At 44.8% G+C, this 21,445-nt stretch overlaps 1 protein-coding gene across 1 annotated transcript in view; it reads right to left on the minus strand.

Moving 5' to 3' along the window:
• The window catches only part of Ank3 (ankyrin 3), a 594,813-nt gene that overhangs the window by 251,424 nt on the left and 321,944 nt on the right, over positions 1-21,445 (minus strand). The gene's annotated exons all lie outside the window — the stretch shown is intronic.

Consider the following 21,445-nt stretch of genomic DNA (forward strand, 5'->3'; position numbering starts at 1 on the left):
CAAGGCAGGAGAAAGAATAGGCCGGGCTGGCAGGCAGAGAGAATAAATAGAAGAACTCTGGGAGAAAAAGAAGAAAGAGCAAGAGAACAAGGAAAGGAGGACTCGAGGGGCCACACAGGCAGGCACAGAGTAAGAGTGAAAGTAAGATATACAGAATTAAGAGAAAGGAAAAAGCCCAGAGACGAGAGGTAGACGGAATAATTTAAAGTTAAGAAAAGCTGGCTAGAAACAAACCAAGCTAAGGCCAGACATTTATAATTAAGAATAAGCCTCCATGTCTGATTTATCTTGGAGCTGGGTGGCGGGACCAAAAATGCAGAGAGCAAAAAGAACCAACAACACATAGCTAGAGTCGCTTGAACCCAGCCGGACTCATTAGTTTGGACTTGATGGACCAAACCCAAGAGATTCCAGAAATGCCCATCCGTTTGATGTACCTCTGCCTCCCTGGGGGTATAGTTTTGGAGTGAACAGTTTCATATTTTCAGGATATGATGACCTCTATCTGTGGTATTCTCATGATGACCTCACCTAACCATGCCTCTTAGAACCTGTCCCTGGTACTCCTGACTCCTGAAGATGTCCACACACTGGAAAGGAAACTGGTGATAAGATTTATCTCCAGTCAGGTGGGATGTGGAGAGATTTTTTTTTTTTATGTTGCCAGTTTTAGTTTGGTGACTTCTATTTTCCTAAGGGTTTGATGCATTTTGAGAGAAAAAGTTGCATGGTTTTATTAGTGAAGAAGTTAAAAATGCATGTCACTTAATGGCTGTGTGATTATATTGCATATTATATATAATACGTATGTTATATATTTAGACAGCACCCTATGCCCTTGACCCTTTGACCCCAGAGCTCATGCCCAGCTGGACTGGCCAACAGCAGCGCCAGAGCACAGGACCCCAGGCTGCAACAGAGAAGCTCCACTCCTGGCACGTTTCTGCTGTACACCATCAGCTCTTTCCCGGGTCAGGTGGGCGAGTGCCGGCCAATGCATGGTCAGCTAACCCAGGAGGCCCCTGACCTCTCTCGTCCTTCAGGCTGTAGAAGGAACAGATGCTCAGCAGCTATCATCAGGAGGAAGCCTAGAGACCCAGTGGCAGAGGACAGAAAGTGTGGCCAAGGACCAAAACAGGCAGCAGTGACTCTCAGAGAAGGGGGGAGGGGTGCTTCGGAAGACACAAAGCTAGTCACTGTAGTCAGAACTTTTCTTTGATGATAAAATGATAAGACAACAATGGGCCTTAGAGCCCTTCCATCCAGCCAATCAGATCAAATGTTAGGTGCCGCCCCACCCCCTTCTTTTTATATTATCTCCCAGCCCACAGCATTCTCTTTCATTCTGTCTTTGTTGGCCCCGTCTTGATCCTCCAATCCTGTTGAACCCTACGATTGAATCCTGTTGAACCCTACAATTGATGTTCTCCTCTTTTATACACGACCCTTTTTGTCTTCTTCCACACACCCCTCCCTCATTCCCACCATTTCCTTTCTTCCTTCAGCCACAGGGTTTTCTCTTACCAGGCTCCCGCTGAGTATTTGCCCTCCTAAATTCTGGACTTTCTCCCAGCCCTGCCATCTCCTCAGCTTTTCCTGAGTGGGTCCTCTCTGTGTAGCTCCCTTCACCCTCCGGGATAGCCCTGTTATCTTTTCAAGTGGCAAAGCCAATAGGTACCCCCAAACCAGAAGTGAGGAATTTGGCAAAAAGGTACATGGGCCGCTCTGAAGTGCTGGGTGTCAACTAAAGCATCCTGAAAGTGGGTGAAGTGTGGATTCCCTGCAGCCACAGAGGGATGAGTGCAAGCCAGTAGATGGGTGATGTCCCTCACCATGATGCACAAAGACCAAGTCTTTATCTTGGACTGATGTATTAGAAGCTGACTGTGGCCCTGGTTTATTCCATCACTTGACTTTTACATTTGACTTTCCAACGACATTTTGTCTAACCCCATTTTTAACTACACAAAACAACAACACAAAAATCACATGAAATGTGCATCAGGAAGCAATCTGAGGCCTGAGTGTCTCACCTGTACTGAGACCACATACCCAGGCTCCTATTTCTTGCTTTCTCTTTGATTTCCTTCTGAGTCATGGGCCCCATTTCTCTGTTCACAGAGGTTCAGCTTAGCGGGAACTGGAGCATAGGGCGACTTAAAGTGAAATAGGGGACCAGGAGAGAGGGTGAACAGTGTACTACAAGGAACCTCTATATCCAGGATACAAAACTGATCAGAGTTGATTCGATATCTAGGCCGGTACTTAGACTAGTGGTCATTAACAGGTATCAGCAACAGGGCTTGTTTCATCCACAGGTTGCTGGGCTCCACCTGCAGAGGTGGGTATGCCTTGGGGGCCACAGCATGTACCACTCTAACAAGTACTCAGAAACTGCGACTCTCCCCCAAGGACCTCAACTATAGAATAGCTATGGATAGAACAATCGTGCAATACAAGGGTTCATTTCTCATGCCTAAGTTCTAACCATGCCCGGCTCTGCTTAGCTTCCAAGGTCAGATGTTCAGGGTGGTATGGCCACAGACAAGAGCTCATTTCTCAAGATGGACAGAATAGAGACTATCGGGTACATCAGCGCCCACCTGTGGTCACAGACAATAGTAATACAAACAATAACAATAACAACAACAAAACAACCCAGAGTCTTTTCCCCCTTCTTCAGCAGAATGTGGCCCTGGATGGCCTGGAACCCACTAAGTAGACCAAGTTGGCCTCAAACTCACAGAGATCTACTTGCCTCTGTCTCCTAAGTACTGGGATTAAAGATGTGTGCCACCATCCCTGGTTAGAACGTCTGTCTAACAACTATTGCTTTATAATGTCCGTAACACGCTCACGACATGTTAACACAGGCCAAGCAATAGGAACGCAATAGGGTGTATGATAGTTATGGCCAATGTGGAGACTGTGGAACTCTGGGTAGCTAACGTGTAGGTAAGGCTTATAAGATGGCCGCCCATTCCTAAGAGAAGGCTGCCTGTCCCAGGCACTCTGAAAGCTATTGCCACTTCCATTCTTTCCTATGCTGACTAAGACGGAGAGGAGGGGATGTGGAAGAAAGAGCCCCCTAGTCTCCTAAAATCATTGTTTACTTCCTAAATAAATGCCTGATAGTCTCACTTGAATTTAGAGAAAAAAATTCATCCTAGAATTATGTTCTTCTTCGTTAAAGTTAAATGAAGAAAATTTTTATTTCCTTGAAGGTTTTGCTCAGTTTTTTTTTCCCATCCAGCAAGTGGGAGCCACATTTGAGTTGAGAAGCCATCGGGTGCAAAGGAAGCCCTTACAGATATTTGGTAGATGTCCAAAAACAGGATCAGAATATACTCTAGGAGCTGAGTAAAGCAGAATGGGTGCTTGTTGATTTCTTTGTTAGTCCCAAAATAGATCTATGTTTATTCGCTTAAAAAAAAGTTCTAGCATGATTCAAAGGCTCAGACACTAAGTGGTACATTTTCAAAGGGCTGTGGAGCTCCATGGCTTCCATTAACATCTGTGGGAGTTTAACCCTTCACACTGCTAGGAAAATACCATCTGCTCAGAGGCCATTGTGGGATAAAATGGAAACACCACACAGAGACAAAGAGCACTGAATCTTTTTAGGCTCTCCTCCGAGGAGGGGAAGGATGCCTTGCCATCCCTACCGATAAATGCTAATGGGAATTTCTCAGTGGCTCCAGTTACTCATGAACACGCCATTAACCGTAAACTGCCCCTCAACTTGGTCTGTGAGTCAGTTCTCCCTGTCATTTGAAACAATAGTGGACATTTTGTCTGGTGAACTGTACGTATTGATTTTAAGAAAAATTGGATCACCAGGTTGGTGGCCACATAGGCCTGGAACCACAGAGCTGTGGGGGCAGAGCCAGGAGAGCTGTGGGGGCAGAGCCAGGAGAGCTGTGAGGGCAGAGCCAGGAGGGCTGATGTGTCTTATTGACCATCAGCCCAGCTCTGGGGTCAGTGAGAGACCCTGCTCAAGGGAAGAAGGAGAGTGATAGAGTAAGGGACTAAATGTCCTCTGACACACAGGCACATACACAAGTGCATGCACCTGTACACAAGCACATATAGATACACTACACACACACACACACACACACACACACAATTCTGGGTGTCTATCTAATCTATCTCTCTGTCTAGATTTATATTTCATCACTCAGGCCAAGTGCTGAGTCTTTTCTCTCACAGATACAAAGCACAGTATTTATCTTATACCATTTTTGAAAATATAAAATGAATAATAGCGGACTAGGTCTCCTGACTTGTACAGAGAACTCTCTCTTCACAGAGCTGGCCTGAGGCCTTTGGGCACAGGGAAGAAAAGGAACAGAGGGAAAGTCCAAGAAGTCCAGAAGAGTCAGAGTGGTGTGAACATCCTAGTTACTACCAAGGTGCTTAGAGTAACATAGAGCCCACGACTAGATATGGTGACATGCCCCCAAGGCAGTGTTTCCCATTACCATGACTGGGAGAGGATTGATGCCCATCTGGAAATGTCCAAGACTTAAAAATTACATAGTAATTAAGGCAGCCTTTTTGAATGCTTTATTTCATTTAATTCCTACCAAAAAAAAGCCCAGCAGAGGTATTGTTTTTCCTTTTCTGGATCAGAGAAAAGGCGAGGGACACAATTCTGAACAGCCAGCTCATACAGCCTTAATCTCCATAAGCCTTTCCCTAAGGACCTCACGTGCATAATTCCACTTGTCTTCATAATCCTACAAAATCGACAGTGATTCCCCTTTGACTGGTAAGAACACTGAAGGTTACAGAGATGTGGAAACTTATCCACATCACATAGTTAACACGATGCACTAGACCTGAAACTTACACTCAGGGTTTTTCGGCTAGAAAGCAGAAAACCTCAGCTCTTACCCTGCATTATCCCCCTTTCATTCCTTCTCACACTGCTCTAGTTTTACTCTGTTGCCATGTCAAGCACCATGACTCGAAGCAACTTAGGTGAGGAGACTATTTATTTAGTTTATGCTTCCAGGTCACCGACCATCACTGAAGGAAGTTCAGAGCAAGACCTTGAAGCAGACACCATGGAGGAATGCTAACTGCTGGCTCACTATTAGGTTCATGCTTAGCCTTCTTATATAGCCCAATACCTCTGCCTAGGGATGGTACTGCCCACAGTGGGCTGGGCCCTCCTCCATCAATTAACCATCAAGACCATCTCTTACAGACATGCCCACAGTCCAATCTGATGCAGGCGATCCCTCAAGTGAGACTTCTTTTCTCAAATGACTTTATCAAGTTGACAGTGAGACTACCAAGGGCATGGACCCACTCATCCAGGTCACCAGAACTCTTCCTTAGACATCAGGGCTGCAGCTGAGAACGGGGACCTCCCTCTTCTCTCCAGCCTCAACATGGGCTGCTCAGCTCTGTATCCTGTCACTGGCATTCGGGACATTTCTATTTCTTGACGAAGTCTAAGACACCAGGGGATGCCATTAGGAAGGATGTGTTTTAGAAATGACAATGTAATTATCTAGTGATAGTCCCATTCTGCCCTGTGATGGTGCATATATCTCTTGCTTAGAGCTTTTGCATCTTTTAATATAATCTGAATATTTTTACTCATGTCTAGCATCATGTTCAGGATTTCAAGGGCACATGCCAGGTATCACAGATCCCAGAATCTACCAATTAGAATTCACAATTACAGGCATGTGTAGATACTATCAGAGGTTCCATTTGAATAATCCAAATACCATTATTTTTATTTAGAGGACTCCAAAATAATTATATTCTTAGCTCTGTAATGGGCATGATGGTCTTCGTATCTTACACACTGCACGCCATCAACATATTACATTCTCCCAAAGAGTGGGCACTTAGAGGTGTGATTACACCATATTCCTTCCTGTGCTTTCTGAGCATCACAAAGTACTTTAAATAGACAACGCTCTGACTGGCTGTGACGGGGGTAGGATTACAGGTGCATGTGTGCGTCGGTGCACACACTCTGAGTGTGCATGGTGGTAAAGCCCCAGTAACCCTCCTCTCTATATCCCCCGCAGCACTGGGGTTATAGGCACACAGTGTGGCCGCAGTCAGCTTTTTACATAGGTGCCAGGAATCTGAACTCAGGTCCTCATGCCTGCCCGGCAAACGTTCTTACACACTGTGCCATCTTTCCCACTCCCTGGTTGGATTTTGAGTAAATGATTACACAAAAACGTGATTTGGTTCAAGGAAACAGGAAGTTCTAATTTTAAGTTTGTAGTATCTAGGTTGGTTTAAGTGTCCCATGAGTGCATCTATCCACATGAGACACAGGTTTCGTTTCAAGGTCACGTTATTGGTGTGGTGGTCATTCTTATAAATGAGAGTGTCTCAGAGGTGGCTCAGGTGGGAATAATGTCCAGAAAGGTAAATGTGGACCTGTTTCCTTCAAGCTGACAAATCAAAGATTCCTGAGAAAGGGAGGGAGGGGCAAAAGCAGGAAACACAAGTTTTAGGATGAAAAGAGATAATTTTCCCTTTGTCAAAATGAACTAATATTGTTGTTAGTCTTTGGCTCCATGTTCATATACAGAGTCTGCCACATTCTGCACTAGGTTGTAATGTGATACTTCATCCTTAAGAACGCAATGTTCAGGTTGGGGTGTAGCTCAGCACGTGTGAGACCCTGGGTTCAGTCTCTAGCCCTGCCCAAGAAGAGGGTACAGGTGGAGCATAATTGATTTCTAAGAAATAGCCATCATAGTGAAATCAAACATTTATCTACAATACAGTATTTCAAAGCCTGTTACATCCAAATGGGCTTTTATTTCAGCAGATACAGATCTGAATGCTAAATCATGAGTTGTAATGATTAGGAGTGTATTTCTGGAGTGTTCCCTCATTATTAAAAGAGTCTGTATTTAAAAAAATATTAGATAGCTGATTTTATTTTCTGAATGAAAGTATCATCAGATACTACATTAGCTAAGGTCATGAAGTCAGAACAGTGAGCCAGGTCACTTAAGGAACCGGCTAGAAACAGAATGTAGGTAGGCAGAGGTAATCTGGGACCCCACAGGATGACATTCCCCAACGTTATGCTCTGTGCATGACAAACTCTGAGAAAGATCTTATGTGACAGAAGTCTCCTGGCTCAGTGCCCCCAGAAAACCCTGGGTCCTCATCCTTCAGTTGGAGAGCAATGTCTTTCAGGACATGAAGCATCCCATAGCATCTTAGATTCCAGTGACCCCAGAATTCCCATCACCACATGTCCCCTTAACACAAACATAAAAATTCTTTAGAGAACTCATCATGAAACGTTGAGGCCACGGACCAATCCCAGACAAGCAATTACGGTTCGGGATAAACATCATGAGAGGCACCGAGGCACACGTCAGCCATGTCCTTCTTCAACAACTACCCTGTCAGAGTCTGCGTCCAACATTAAGAGGCAACATGTTATCATGTGACTTATCAGAGGACAGCGACAACATTGACAATCCAAATTTGGGGGAGAGGGGTGAAATACAAATGCTCAAGGAATTAAAATACACATTTAAAATGTAGGAATAACTACTTTCAGGGTGTGTGTGTGTGTGTGGGGGGGTGTGTGTGACAGAAACAGAGTCTTACTATATAGCCCTGGCTGGCCTGGATTTCACTATGAAGACAAGGCTGGCTCCTGATTCATACAGATTCACCTGCCTCTGCCTCCCAGAACCTAGAATTAAAGCTGTACTACTTAAATATATATAAAGATTTCTTTATTTTAGATATAAGGGTATTTTGCCTGTATATGTGTCTATGTACCACATGTGTGCTTGGTACCCATGGAAGCCAGAGCCAGAGTCCAGTAGTTAAAATCAGCTTGTATGAGCCACCATGTGGGTGCAGGGAATCGGACCTGGGTCCTCTGGAAGAATAGCCAGTGCTGTTAACCATCTCTCCAGCAATCTGTGATAATATTTTTAGAGGAGGGAATAGCTACCAGTGTATCTAAAACCAGAAATTCTTCTAAATCTAAAATTGAGTTTATGCATCATGCAGAGAGAGAAAGAGAGGGGAGAGGAGAGAATAATGTTCACACCCGTGTGTGTATCATATAATCACAAAGGAGGGAGATGATGATAATGCTGGCACCTGTCCTTCTAAATACAGATATACAAATGCTCTCTGTTGATGTTGATATAGCCAGCCCAAGGACTCCATTGTGAGACCTCTCATTCTAGTCAGCATTAAACCTGCTCCGTACAAGCAGATGCTGAGTGGCCATCACTGCCATTTCTACCTAAATCATGTGTTTCCAACCTCCAAATCCAGTAGGTAAAAGGAAGACGAGGCATTGAAAGTCACCTGAGATCTAATTAGGGGTATTTAATGTCTACAGACACTTCACATTCTGCAAGGAAGCCAAGACAAACGCCATCTAGAAAGATATTTTCACTGCTCCAGAAAACTCCAAGACAGTGATTAAGCCAGTTTATTAAGTGCCAGAGACCCAGAGAGTACCAAGATTATTATTATATTAATATTTTAGACAGGGTCTTGCATGGTTTTATATATCTCAGGCTGGTTTCAACCTCACTAAGTAGCTGAGGATGACCATGAACTTCTGATCATCTGTTTTGCTTCTCTCAAGTGCTGGGAACAGGTGGGTTGCATCTCACGCTCCTAACCATCCTACAACTCCAGCCCAAGCATTTCTAGATGTCAGGTGAGCTAGTGGAACAAAGACTTACAGAACTATAAAGAGAGACAAAGGACTCCACAACCCATCAGATTCCCATAGACATAGTTCACTCTAAAGAATGCTTCCCTCAGATGCTGCCACTAACCACCCTGAAAACATCTTTCAACAAAATTGGAGAACCTTAAAAAGCCTTAAAAAAAATTCAATAACGAATACAATGCTACAAAATTGCCCCAAGATTTCACTAGGCACTTAACAATATTGAAAACGGAACTATAAATGAACCTATTTATTCATATGGCAGGACCATGGCGAAACCCATGGCTTTGGATGCTAACTTAAATAATCAACGAAAAACAATTTAATAGCAATGCTCATATTGCTCCTCATTTTGCTGACATAGAAGGACCCACAGACAGACACTTGATGAACTGGAAGGGAGGGAAAGGAATTCAAGAAATGGGTCATGTTTGCTCTAAGAGACTAGAAAGGAAACACAGGTGTGGATTTTCTCTTTCTCTAATGTCAGCAGAACCTCTGAGGCCTTTGAAGGCCCTCTGCTACAAAGAAGCCTGCTGATGTCACTGCTTTGTCCCCTCCCTGCACGGTGCTCAAAATACTGACTCAGCAGCCCATCCCAGGACACAGTTCTCGCATCAGGGCTTCTCTGCACAAACCTGCTTCAAAGCAGGTATTACATTAGATTTATGGTGTGATTTATTTTATTATCTCAGAAGCAGAAAGCTATCATGACCAACACCTTGAAAATAAGAATCCAAAAACATACCAGCTCAGCTTTTCTTTCATGAAATTTATTCTGCTTTTTTTTTTTTCTCCCCAAGGATGTACACACATGGATGGACATGGACACTCAAACACACATGCACGCACGCACACGTGCACACTAGTTGACATACAGCATTACTAATTCCTGTATTTTCCTTGTAAGTTGCTTTCTAGCAGTTTATCTTCCTGGTTCTTAATGTTACTTGCCACTGACATCTCACTGATGCACATGTGCTATAATTGCAATGTTTACACACTCGACGTTCCCTCTTTTGCTTAGTTTCCTTGGGTACATTCTTAGGGCTTGACTTAGGTTTTATTTTGAAGCTCTCACTTCAAAATAGTTGTGTTATATACACTTAAGTGTATGACTTCCTTATTTGAATAAGATATATTAACATTTCAGAGGCTGAATAGTCATAATATATGAATGAATTCATCTAATCCATATTTACTAGTAACTTCTCTTCCCTAATCCCCTATAGAATTTAATTACTTTGTGAAATGCATCATTGAAAGCAACAAATGATATATACAGAATGAATGCATATCTGCACACATACTATATGGCACACGTGATATACTGTGTTCATATATGTCACATATATATGCAGTTTTGGGTATTTGTTTTGGAGATTTTTGATTTGTTTGTTTTCTGTTTTGTTTTGAGACAGGGTCTTACTCTGGGCTGGCTTGGAATTCACTATGTAAACCTAGCTGGCCTCAAAACCACAGAGATGCCCCTGCCTCTGCCCCTGACCATTCCCAGAGTGTTGGGATTAAAGGGATGCACCATCACATGCTGCCCTGTGCTGAGGATGGAATCCAGGTCCCTGAGTCTGCAAGTCAAACCCTCCACCCCTGAGCTCTCTCCCAGATCACCTCCTATTCTTGACGAAATATCTTTTCCAAATGAATTTCACACCTTTCCTATAAAGAGTGCAATAGCTGTTGTTCATGGGAAGATGTTTTGAGAAATGTGATCTCTTACTGCATGAACTAATCTGGGGAAATGGCAGGTGGTCTAATCCTTAGTTGAGAAATAACTGAATCACCAAATTGAGAGTTTAATAGGTGACAGAACTGGCATTTGAAGTCAGCGGGATGAGAGGCGTCATCAGCAATGTTTGTGCCCGCCATGTGTGACTGCCTGTGGCCGCCCCACATGAGGAAGGAAGCTATGTGAGGGCTGCTGACACGGCCCAGTGGGGAAGGCACTTACCACCCAATCTAGAGACCTGAGTTTGATTCCCAGGGTCCATATGAAAGAGAGAGTGGACTCCACAGAATTATCATTTAACTTTCACATGTGTGCTGTACCATGTGTGGGTACACACACATCATGCATACACACAATAACACAAATAATTATTTTTTAAGAATTGAGTACAAAATAAAACCAGAAATCCTATTCATGAAGACAAGGATGAACATTTCCATAGTTTTGAAAAGGGAATTCTTTTTTTTTTTTTGTTTTAACTCATTTATTTTTATTTTAGGTGCATTTGTGTTTTGCCTGCATGTGTGTCTTTGTGAGGGTGTTAGATATCCTGGAACTGGAGCCACAGATAATGCTGAGCTGCCATGTAGGTGCCTGGAATTGAACCTGGGTCCTCTGGAAGAGCAGCCAGGGCTCTAAACCACTAAGCCATCTCTCTAGCCCTCAATCAGGGAATTCTAATGGGGGCTAAATCCTAAATTCATATGGAATACAGTTAGAGTTTTGTGTATGTAAAAATATGACATTCTTATATAGCTTACAGAAAAAGTTAAGAGAACAGACAGGAAAAAAAAAACACACGCAACGCATAACAAAAGGCTGCAATCTACACAGTACAGTAACTTCTCACAAACAGATCATTCAAGGAAAAGAAACAGGGAAGGGTGGAAATGAGTGAAACGTGAAATTTTTCTTGTATTTGAAATGGTTACAATCAAAACCTATGGAATAGTTTCTCCCACTGAACTAGTAGAGGTTAAAAATATTGATAACCACCAAGAAAGAGATTGACTGTGTCTTATTATAAGAAATATGAACCTATCTGCTAAGAAATTATGACCAAAAATTCACATGTACTGAACAACTCACAATTTGGAAATATGTATATAAAGGCATGCGCTTGCGCATGAACACACACACACACACACACACACACACACACACACACACACACAGTGAGCTGAGTCTCATGTTTCTTGCTCTAGGCCAGAGGAACTTACTCCACTTACTCGTTATAGAGGCTTATTCTCCTGGAAAATGCTGGGGAGTGTAATGGAAGAGAATTTATCCTCTGACCCTCAAGGGCCTCACCCTCGACTCCGTCCCGACTGCATCATGCTCCTCAGCCCCGCTGCCCAGCTTCTCTTGTTTTCTCATAGTTTCATAATGACTGTCCTTTTGAACAACATGAGACCATCTATTATTTTTTTGGTTCCTCCCAACAACAAATGCAGCACTCCGCACACATGACAAATGTGGTTCCCAAGTTCCCTGCACACGAACAGGTGCTCAAATGTCTCATGGATGTCAGGTAGAGCCACTCATGCTCTGTCCCACGGCCATCACTCTGCACAGGATACATGTTTAATCTCTGCAACTACCTCCAGTATAGAAAGGTTTGTGTGAATATTTCTCAAAGGAAATGTCAATTTGGTAGAGTTTTCATGAAGATAAGTATGAACATAGGCAGGAGGGAGGGTATTCAATTTAGAGAGGAAAAATTAAATTTGCCTGCAAAGAAGGTTGTGTTCTCTTTGCTTGGTTAACTGTCCTGATTGACTGTGAGCAGTTCTTTGGGACTGGATATCTTGTCTAATTCTTAGAGTGTGTCCCCTGAAACATGGATCAGACCCTAAAGGAGGTGTGATGGTTCCTTTTTTGTCAACTTGACACAGCTTGAGTCTCAGTAAGAGGGATTCTCAATTGAGAAAATACCTCCATCATATTGCTCGTGGGAAAGCCGATGAGGACATTTTCTTAATTAATGGTGGATGTGGGAGGGCTCAGCCCACTGCGGGTGGTGCTACCCCTACGCAGGTGGTCCAGGTATATATAAAACAGCAAGGTGAGCAAGCTATGAAGAGCAAGCCCGTCAGTAGCACTCTTTTCACGGTCTCTGCTTTATCTTTGCATCCTGGGTCCTGCCTTGAGGTTCTGTCCTTCTTCTCTCAACGAAGGTCAGGAGTTGTCAGCCTAACATCCATTCTTCCTCAAGTTGCTTCGGTCCCAGTGTTTCATTACATCAGTAGAAACCATAACTAGAACATTGTTAGAATAGCCACCAACAGCTTCTGGACTTCTCTTCCTGCATCTATAAAAGGACGATAAGATTATCCTGCACAATTCTGGTATCGATGAGATATAGATGAAAGTCATAACCCTCAGTAAACGCTGAATGAATAGACAGTTTATTCAATTTCAGAAAGGTGAGTTGGTACAAGTATAAACTGGCTGCTTTTGCTTGTCTCTCTCCATCTGTGAGTAATTCCTAAATAATGATGGTGCTCCCTAAACCAGTGGCTGTCATCCTTTCCCACACACTGGGGTTCCCTTGGTAAAACACGGGTTGGGCATTTTAATTCCCAGGTGGCGGCGACCTGCTGGTGAGGTGCTGTCAGGAGCCACTACCGTAAGCATTCGGCAAGGTTCACCTCCTTCCAACTACAGCTTCTTTTCAGGCAACCTGAGCATGCCAGGTGGGTTCTGAGGTGGCTGAGGTCACCTTGAACACCACCACATTTTCCTTTGCTTCTTTGCCCTGTGCTAGAAGTGCCGCCTGGGGCACAGCCATGTTTCCCACATGGATTTAGGGGTCAACATTCTCTCCAGCCTCCTTTGCATCGGGCTGAAGATGTATTGCAACATCTCGGAGGAGCTGAAGGAGGCTCTTCCATCTTGCTTGCCCGGATTCCCAAGCAAACTCAAACGTGAGTCTCACGTCTTACATTCCACGAAGCGCGTTACAAGTCTGGGTCGTGGGGTGAGTTTGAAACAAAGATGTGGCAGAAACCTGGGGCCCTGGCTGGTAGTTTATTCTTGCTCCTGTTTTACCTGTTACCCGAAACAAAAACCCAGAAGTAACTTTTAAAAGTTATTAACTGGGGGCTGGAGAGACGGCTCACTGGGAGAGGAGCACTGGTTGCTCTTCCAGAGGACCTGGGTTCAATTCCCAGCACCCACATGGCAGCACAACCATCTGTAACTCCAGTAACAGGGACTCTAATGTCATCTTCTGGTCTCCATGTGCAACAGGCATACATGTGGTGCACAGATATACGTGCAGGCAAGATATCCAGACACATAATTGTGTGTATGTGTGTATATGTGTGTGTGTGTGACTTTTTGACACAGGATTTCGCTGTGTAGCCTTGGCTGTCCTGGAACTTACTCTTCAGGCCAAGCTGGCCTCAAACTCATAGAGATCTACCTGCCTCTGTCTCCTGAGTACTGGGATTAAAGGAGCGCACCACCATGCCCGGCCACACACACACACACACACACACACACACACACACAAAGTCATTAAATGGGCTGGAAGATGGCTAGGTGGGTAGAGGTGTTTGATATAGCAGTGAGAGGACCTGAGTTTGAATCCTGAGAGACCATATACAAAGGACATTAACAGGAGAGTTGAGAATCTCTCTCTCTCTCTCTCTCTCTCTCTCTCTCTCTCTCTCTCTCTCTCTCTCTCTCTCTCTCCCTCCCTCCCTCTCTCTCTCCCTCTGTGTGTGTGTGTGTGTGTGTCTGTCTGTCTGTCTGTCTGTCTCTCCGTGTCTCTCACACACACAGGAAAAAAGTTATTAACTGTCTGTTTCTGGAAGTACTGGCATTTGTCAGCCAAGGGAGAAAGTGACGAAGGATACCCTGGATCCAGACAGCCATGGGTTTGCACTCTCGTGCAGAAACACATTAACAAATTACTTAGGACTAGGGATTTCGTGTTTCAGAGCCTCAGGCTTTTCAACAGTTGCACATATTTCTTCCGGTTTGTTCTTTCTTTAACCTTACTTTTTGGTCTGCTATGTAGAAGTGTTACATTTGATGTTAAATAAGAACATGTTACTCACGTCAGAGGGCTGAGTCACTTCCATAGGATGTTATGCTCAAAGGGCTTCGTATAGAATAGAGACCCTGCAGCTAGAAGTTTCCAGGCCACAGCAGGAAGGGACTGGTATAAAATTTTTTACCCACATGAGATGTTATATTTTTTTATTTTACAAGAAAATTACATCATAAAGAAGATGGGCAGACTTCACAAGCCACACAGGAAACTAATCCACATTAGACTCATCCAGGCCACACAGATGCAATGTGCCTGGTCCACAGACAGGCATAGGACGGGTCCACAGTAATGAGAGCAGAAAGTGAGATTTTCATTACCTGTGAAAGTTGGTAAATTGGTGGACACTAGCTTAAAAAGACAGAGGAGGGCTGGAGAGGTGGCTCAGTGGGTAAGAGCATTCGCTGTTCATGCTTGAGGACCCGGGTTCAAAGCCCCAGCATCTACACCAAAAGCCGAGTGTGGCTGTGCATTTGGCTATGTGAGCTGGAGACAAGAGGATTACTGGGGCTTGGTCCAAACCAGCCTGGCAAACAGACCTATAAATTTCACGTTCAGTGAAAGACAAGGTTATCAAAGGAATAAGGCCTAAATAAAGTGATTATAAAGCAGGACACCCAATGTCTCATGCCCATACAACACACACACACACACACACACACACACACACACACACACACACACAAAGAGAAACACAATACAAATACACACACATACACACACTCGTGCACATATACACAGACAGACATACAGACAAACACACAAAGACACACACACACACACACACACACACAAAGACACACAGACACATACACACTCAGGCACTGTACACATCTCCCCCATAGATTCCTATCTCTCTCCTGCCCCAGCACAAACTTGAACTTGTGGAAGGCATGCTCTAGGACCACTGAGCAAGTGCCTCATGAGAGAAACACATGAGCGGGTGAACAGCACCCCTCACAGCTGAGCCTCACAACTGCTTTCTGAAGGAAAGAAGAGCAGGGCATGATGGGTACAGATTGCTCACTGTTCCACAGGGCTTCTCACTTCTACTTGAACTTCACCCTTTCCTTTAAGCCGTGATCTCATGAACTCAACCAGAAAAACTGGAAAAACAGATTGCATTCTGCAAGATGTCTATCCATGCAGACAGACTTGGTCCCATCAACTCTGGGAGGGGTACAAAGGCCTCCAGTGTTGGGGCTCTGGCAGGCAGCTCTCGACTGAAAGCAATACTCACGATAGTAATGAGCAAAGGTTAATCAGGGAGAGCTGTGTGATGTCTTAAAGACAACATCCCAGGAAACACATCCATGAGGGAGAGCATCTACAACCACCATTTTTGCATCACAGAAAAATCCTTCATGTTACATAAAATCTCAGTCCTTATCTCTTGGCTCACCATCAGTGCTTCTCATAAAGACAGACTCAAAATAACTCCTCTCTGAATGCCAATGGCTGCTAAAAAGCCACCTTCCTTCTTCCCAAATACAGAGAAATAGAGGGAAAGCTATAAAAATAGCTGTCGTTGGAGCTGGAGTGGGGACGAGGGTAGAAGTGGAATGCTTACCAATACTGTCCCGCCTTCGATTGCACCAATATTATATGAGGAACTTCTGGACAGCGAGGGTCTCTAGACAAGCCTCATGTTCAGAGCTCAGTGGAGAATTGGAGGGGAAACGGAGCAAGAAAACACCAGGTAAGAAAGAGGAAGAGGAAAAGAGGCATGGTCTAGTCCCAGAGCATCTTCCTAGGAATGAATGGAAGAGAACACCACAGTGTGGAGACTACACAGTTGACAGCTAAGAGATTTACTATTGATGTGTTTCAAATGTGAGCGGCACCCAAAGGGCTAGATGTAGGGTTCACTGTACATAAAACACTATGGTAAAGAGGGTCAAAGGTGGATTATGCTTTGTCATTGATGATTAGGAATGGACAAGGCAAGAGGGGGATGGTGTACATACCTAGCTATATATGCATAACAGGGAGCATGCCAACATGTGTGACCTTAGGCTGTTAACGCTGGGGCTCAGAGGATGCTGGATGCAGGCTTGTGAGAACAGCTCCATGATCTGAGTGCAGTGTGCTGGTAGGTGGTCAGCTTGACACAAGCCAGAGTCATCTGGGAAGAGGACACCTCAAATGAGATTGCCTCTGGGGAAATGTGTGAAGCATTTTCTTGACTAAGGGCATCACCCCTGTGCAGATGGTCCTGCGTGGTGTAAGTAAGCAAGCTGAGTAAGTCATGGAGAACAAGCCAGTAAACAGTGTTCCTCTGTGGTCTCTGCCTCAGTGCCTGCCTCCAGGATCCTGCCCTGCTTGAGTTCCTGCCTTGGCCTCCCCTCCATGTTGGACTGTTATCCTTTTCTCCAAATGTTGCTTTTGGTCATGGTCTTTACCATAGCAACAGACTAGAAACAGAAATAGAAAGCAAGTTAGGACAAGCAGGGACAGGGTGTATGAGACCAAGAACGACCAGAAGGAAGGACAACCACATGACCACAAAGAGCCATGGCTTCCCAGGACTGAGCTGTAGCCTCCAGACAATGCACAGCTGCTCACGGCTCCCTACACCAGCAACGTGGGAGACACCTGGTATTATGAATGAAGGGGGATGGGAAGGAAGGTGGTGTGACCACATGTCAGTCTTTTGTTTGTTTGTTTGTTTGTTTGTTTGTTTTATTATTTTTTTTTTCCGAGACAGAGTTTCTCTGTGTAGTTTTGGTGCCTATCCTAGATCTCGCTCTGTAGACCAGGCTGGCCTTGAACTCACAGAGATGCGTCTGGCTCTGCCTCCTAAGTGCTGGGATTAAAGGCGTGCGCCACCACCACCCGGCCACACGTCAGTCTTACTATGATCAAAGATACAGAAAGACAGGCACAAAGGAAGGGAAACTTCAGTGTGAGTTATCCAGGTGAGGTACAAGCATGGTCTCCAGAGTGGCCATGGCAGACAGGAGACATGGACTTCTGCAGTTTCCTGAGGTCTAAGCAGCCTCCTTGTTCACCATCTGGACAAGCATAAGGATGATGATGATATGGCACCCCAACCCCCATTTGGGTTCCCTGTGCCCTTCCATGCTTACCAGGGCTACTGACCTGGCTGGGTTCCAGGAAGAATAATTTAGCTCCAATTCCTTAAGCTGCTTTCTGTGTTTCAGAGACAAAAATCCCCAAAGTCACTTGTATAAACCAGATACTGCCACACAGAGGGCACAGAAGCCTGGCCTCAACCATGTTCCTACGAGCCTTTTGAATTTATATAATGGCCAAGGCAGAGTCCACATCTCCTGGCTCAGAGGAAAAGCAGGACCACAAACATTTCAATCTGAGAGATCCATGGAAGGGTTCACACTGAGAAGGTCCTGCCCCGGGACAATTGTCAGAACGAGAAACAGAAGAGGAGCCCTTGTCTGCCCCGTCCTCACCATTCCCCTTCGCCAAATCTGCCAATAACCAGTAACTAACTCCCCAGATGCACACTGGTGGCAGCCACCCAGAATGCGCATCTGCTGTGTTCATGGGACTCGTTTTGACATAGGATTGCCAAATATAGAATTATTCACCCCAGTGCAGTCATACAGCGCTCCATCCAGGGGCAGAAGTGTGTGGGAAGGTCCCTCTGTGAGGTTCAAAAATAAAAGGGCACTTTGTTTGCATATTCGAGTCCAGGTTCCCTTACCAAGACATGTAACACTACAGGCCAGGACAAAATGCTCAGCTCAGTTCTGGGTGACCCTCAATGCCTCGGGCGCCAGGAAGAAACTATATGCTGAGACCAGGGGAGTGGCTACTGACCACTGAAGTCCTGAGAGAAGATGGATGAGACCCAGGGAACTTAAAGGGGACTGAGCAGCTGCAGAGGGCAGAGGACAAGCTGTTAGGGTACCCAGGGTCTCACAGGATGGTCCTGGAGTGTGGGTGGATGTGTGGAAAGGCATGTTTCTGGCCTTTTAAAAGTTTCTGATAAGGGTTAGGAAAGCAAAAAACCAATTAACAACACATTAAAAGTCTTCCAAAAATGCATCTAAAATGCAAAGTGTACCATTTAAAGGTAAAATGTAGGTACATAGGGGCATTTCCCCGCCTCCTGCTCATTTGAATTGTGAATTAAAATTAGTAGCACGTTTTAAAAGTAGTCTGAAAAAGACATTTCTCATAATAAAGTTCCACCTAAAGCTTTGGTTTTAGAAGGAAGAGAGGAGCAGAGAGGAAGGAGTGGAGAGAGCAAAGATGGGAAGGGAGAGGGAGGGATGGAAGGAAAGAGGAAAGGAAAGACAGAGACGATGTGCCGAGCAGCACCCCTGGACCGGGTAGGGAAGATTTCACATGTGGGTGAAAGCCTAGGCCGAGTTCTCAGTGAGGACAGGACTCTGAGGTCATTAGTGAGCAGCACACTGATGATGTGACTCCACTCTCGGAGTGTGCCTTCTTCCTCTCCTCATCACATTTCCAAGAGAAGAGCACGTGGGACCGATTGACAAGCAGGAGGCATAAGCCAATGAACCATTTACTTTTCTGAGTCTAGTGAGATCTCTAAGACCCCAGGACGGTCAGGACTGTGCTGTTCTGTGCATACATGGAGGGCGAGTGAAACCATGCTTTTCTTAGAGTAACCCTACTGGGCTCTCTCGATAGAGAAAGAAGGAAAGATGGGGGGGAGGGGAGGAACAGAAAAAGAATATGAACAAATGAGTCAAACATGGTAACTTCCCGTCTCAGATCTTAAGTCCGTGGTCTTGTGTCTCTTAGAATATTTGCTTTAAGAAGCGCTGAGTAAAGTTCCTTGCCCATATCGTTGTCTTTCTTTGGATTCTCATATTACTTAGTATCCACAAGACCTCGCGACAGAGCATCATCCCTTCATTTTGTTAAGCGACTGATACACACGGAGGCCATTGGGTTGTCTGAGAGTCTGTGTGGGACGAAGATCTGTGGCCCATTGCACCAGTCTGGCAGACTGAGATGAGAATCATGCCTCTCAGAAGATGGGGTGGTGGTGAGGAGCAGTCAGCAACCACTGAACATAAAGGTCAGGGAGACAGAGATTCTGAAGGAAGTTAACTTCAGAAACCAGAGGTCCCACCCCATGAACCTCTGCCCTAGCACTGAAGCCATTCTCTCTACATGGGTAAGTAAAGCAGACATAGTCATTGTCCCCTGTAGGTAGGTATCAGCCATAACACCAGGAAAGCTATGTGGATAGTAACCACCCTGTGTTCTGCTGGTGACCGGCACCAAAGAGCTGTGCTTGGCTTCTGTGTCTCCATGGCCACATGCAGCCCATGATGTCATGGAGGCAGGGTTGTCTCCACAGAGCATGGTCACCATGTAGCAAGGGCTGGAACAGCCGCTTTTACAGCCCCATCCACCTCCTATGATGCAGTCAGTTAGATGCGTCCCCAGCATGCTCTGTGTATTGTTAATTGTTCCATGACTATTAAAACGCAGGGTCGGGGTTGGAGCACTTCTCGCTTCCCCCAAGACAGAGGATGTACTTGTTGCAAGAAATGAGAGAGAAGAATCGAGAACTCTGGAGGGCTGAGGACTTCAGGCCCCATGGATAACTCACTGGAATTGTAGCTGTCTCCAAAAGACACTCGATAGATCTTTTTATTCTCCCTTGCTCTTCTAGGTAGCAAATTGTTTTTTTAAATCACCGTGAAACTCCAATGGTATTACCTTCAAACACAAATCTGCGTGGGATTGGATTTATTTGATACGATTTGATAAGTTCTTAAAAGGAAATAACTAGAATCAATATTATTTTTTTCGCACCACTTTCCAAATCAAGTAGAATTAACAACCGCAGCAGGAAAATCTTCGCACCATTTTGCTTGCAAATCCCCCAAATAAAGAACTTAAAATATGCCTTAAAAATAGCCCTTGCCCTAGTTTTCTTGGCTCTTGCCTAGACACTGCTTAAAGAAGAGGCCTGGAATACAAGCAGAGTGTCTCATGTTAATTTCTTGCTCTTATCCTAGCTAAAAAGAGGCCCCTCAGCATCGCCTCGAAAATGTGGTAGTATAAAATAAAAGTAGGAATTTGTGGCCATGAATAATCTTAGTTTATGGATCTGAGTTATAACCTAGTATGCTGATGGTTTTTGTGTTTTCTGAAAAAAAGAATTCCACCTTCAATATCTCTATTAAGGAAAGAGGCCTGAATCTGAAATTCTTCATGACTGATTCTAGAAGAACAGCTCTTCTGGCTTCATGTGCAGAGAACTCGGCAGCAGTGCCAGGGGCTGCAGTCATGGTCAAGGCCATGGAGCTAGTAGAGGCTTCAGGGCGTGTGGAGGTAAAGCTGAAAACAGGGAGTGGATCCCCATCATCAAGTTGGGCCACCTGGCCAACAACATGAAGATCAAGTCCCTGGAGGAGATCTACCTGTTCTCTCTGTCCAATAAATAATTCTAGATTGTTGACATTTTCCTAGGAGCATCCCTAAAGGATGAGGTTCTAAAGACCTTACCAGTGCACAAGCAGACTCAGGCTGACCAACAGATCAAGTTCAAGGCTTTTGTCACTACTGGGAACTACAATGGTCATGTTGATCTTGCTGTTAAGTGCTCCAAGGAGGTAGCCACTGCCATCCTGCAGGCCATCATCTTGACCAAGCTTCCCATCATCCCTGTGTAGAGAAGCTACTGGGGGAAAAAGATTGGCAAGCCCCACACTGTTCCATAAAAGGTGACAGGGTGCTATGACTCTGTGATAGTGAATCTCATCTCTGCCCACCAGAGGTATTGACATCATCTCTGCTCCTGTATCCAAGATGCTGGTGCTGATGGCCAGTACTGATGACTGCTACATATCAGCCAGGGTCTGCACTACCACCCTCGGCAACTTTGCCAAGGGTACCTTTGATGCCATCTCCAAACCCTACAGCTAATTGACTTCTGACCTCTGGAAAGAGACCA

Source organism: Peromyscus eremicus, chromosome 16_21 (assembly GCF_949786415.1).
Source record: "Peromyscus eremicus chromosome 16_21, PerEre_H2_v1, whole genome shotgun sequence".
NCBI classification, from domain to species: Eukaryota; Metazoa; Chordata; class Mammalia; order Rodentia; family Cricetidae; genus Peromyscus; species Peromyscus eremicus.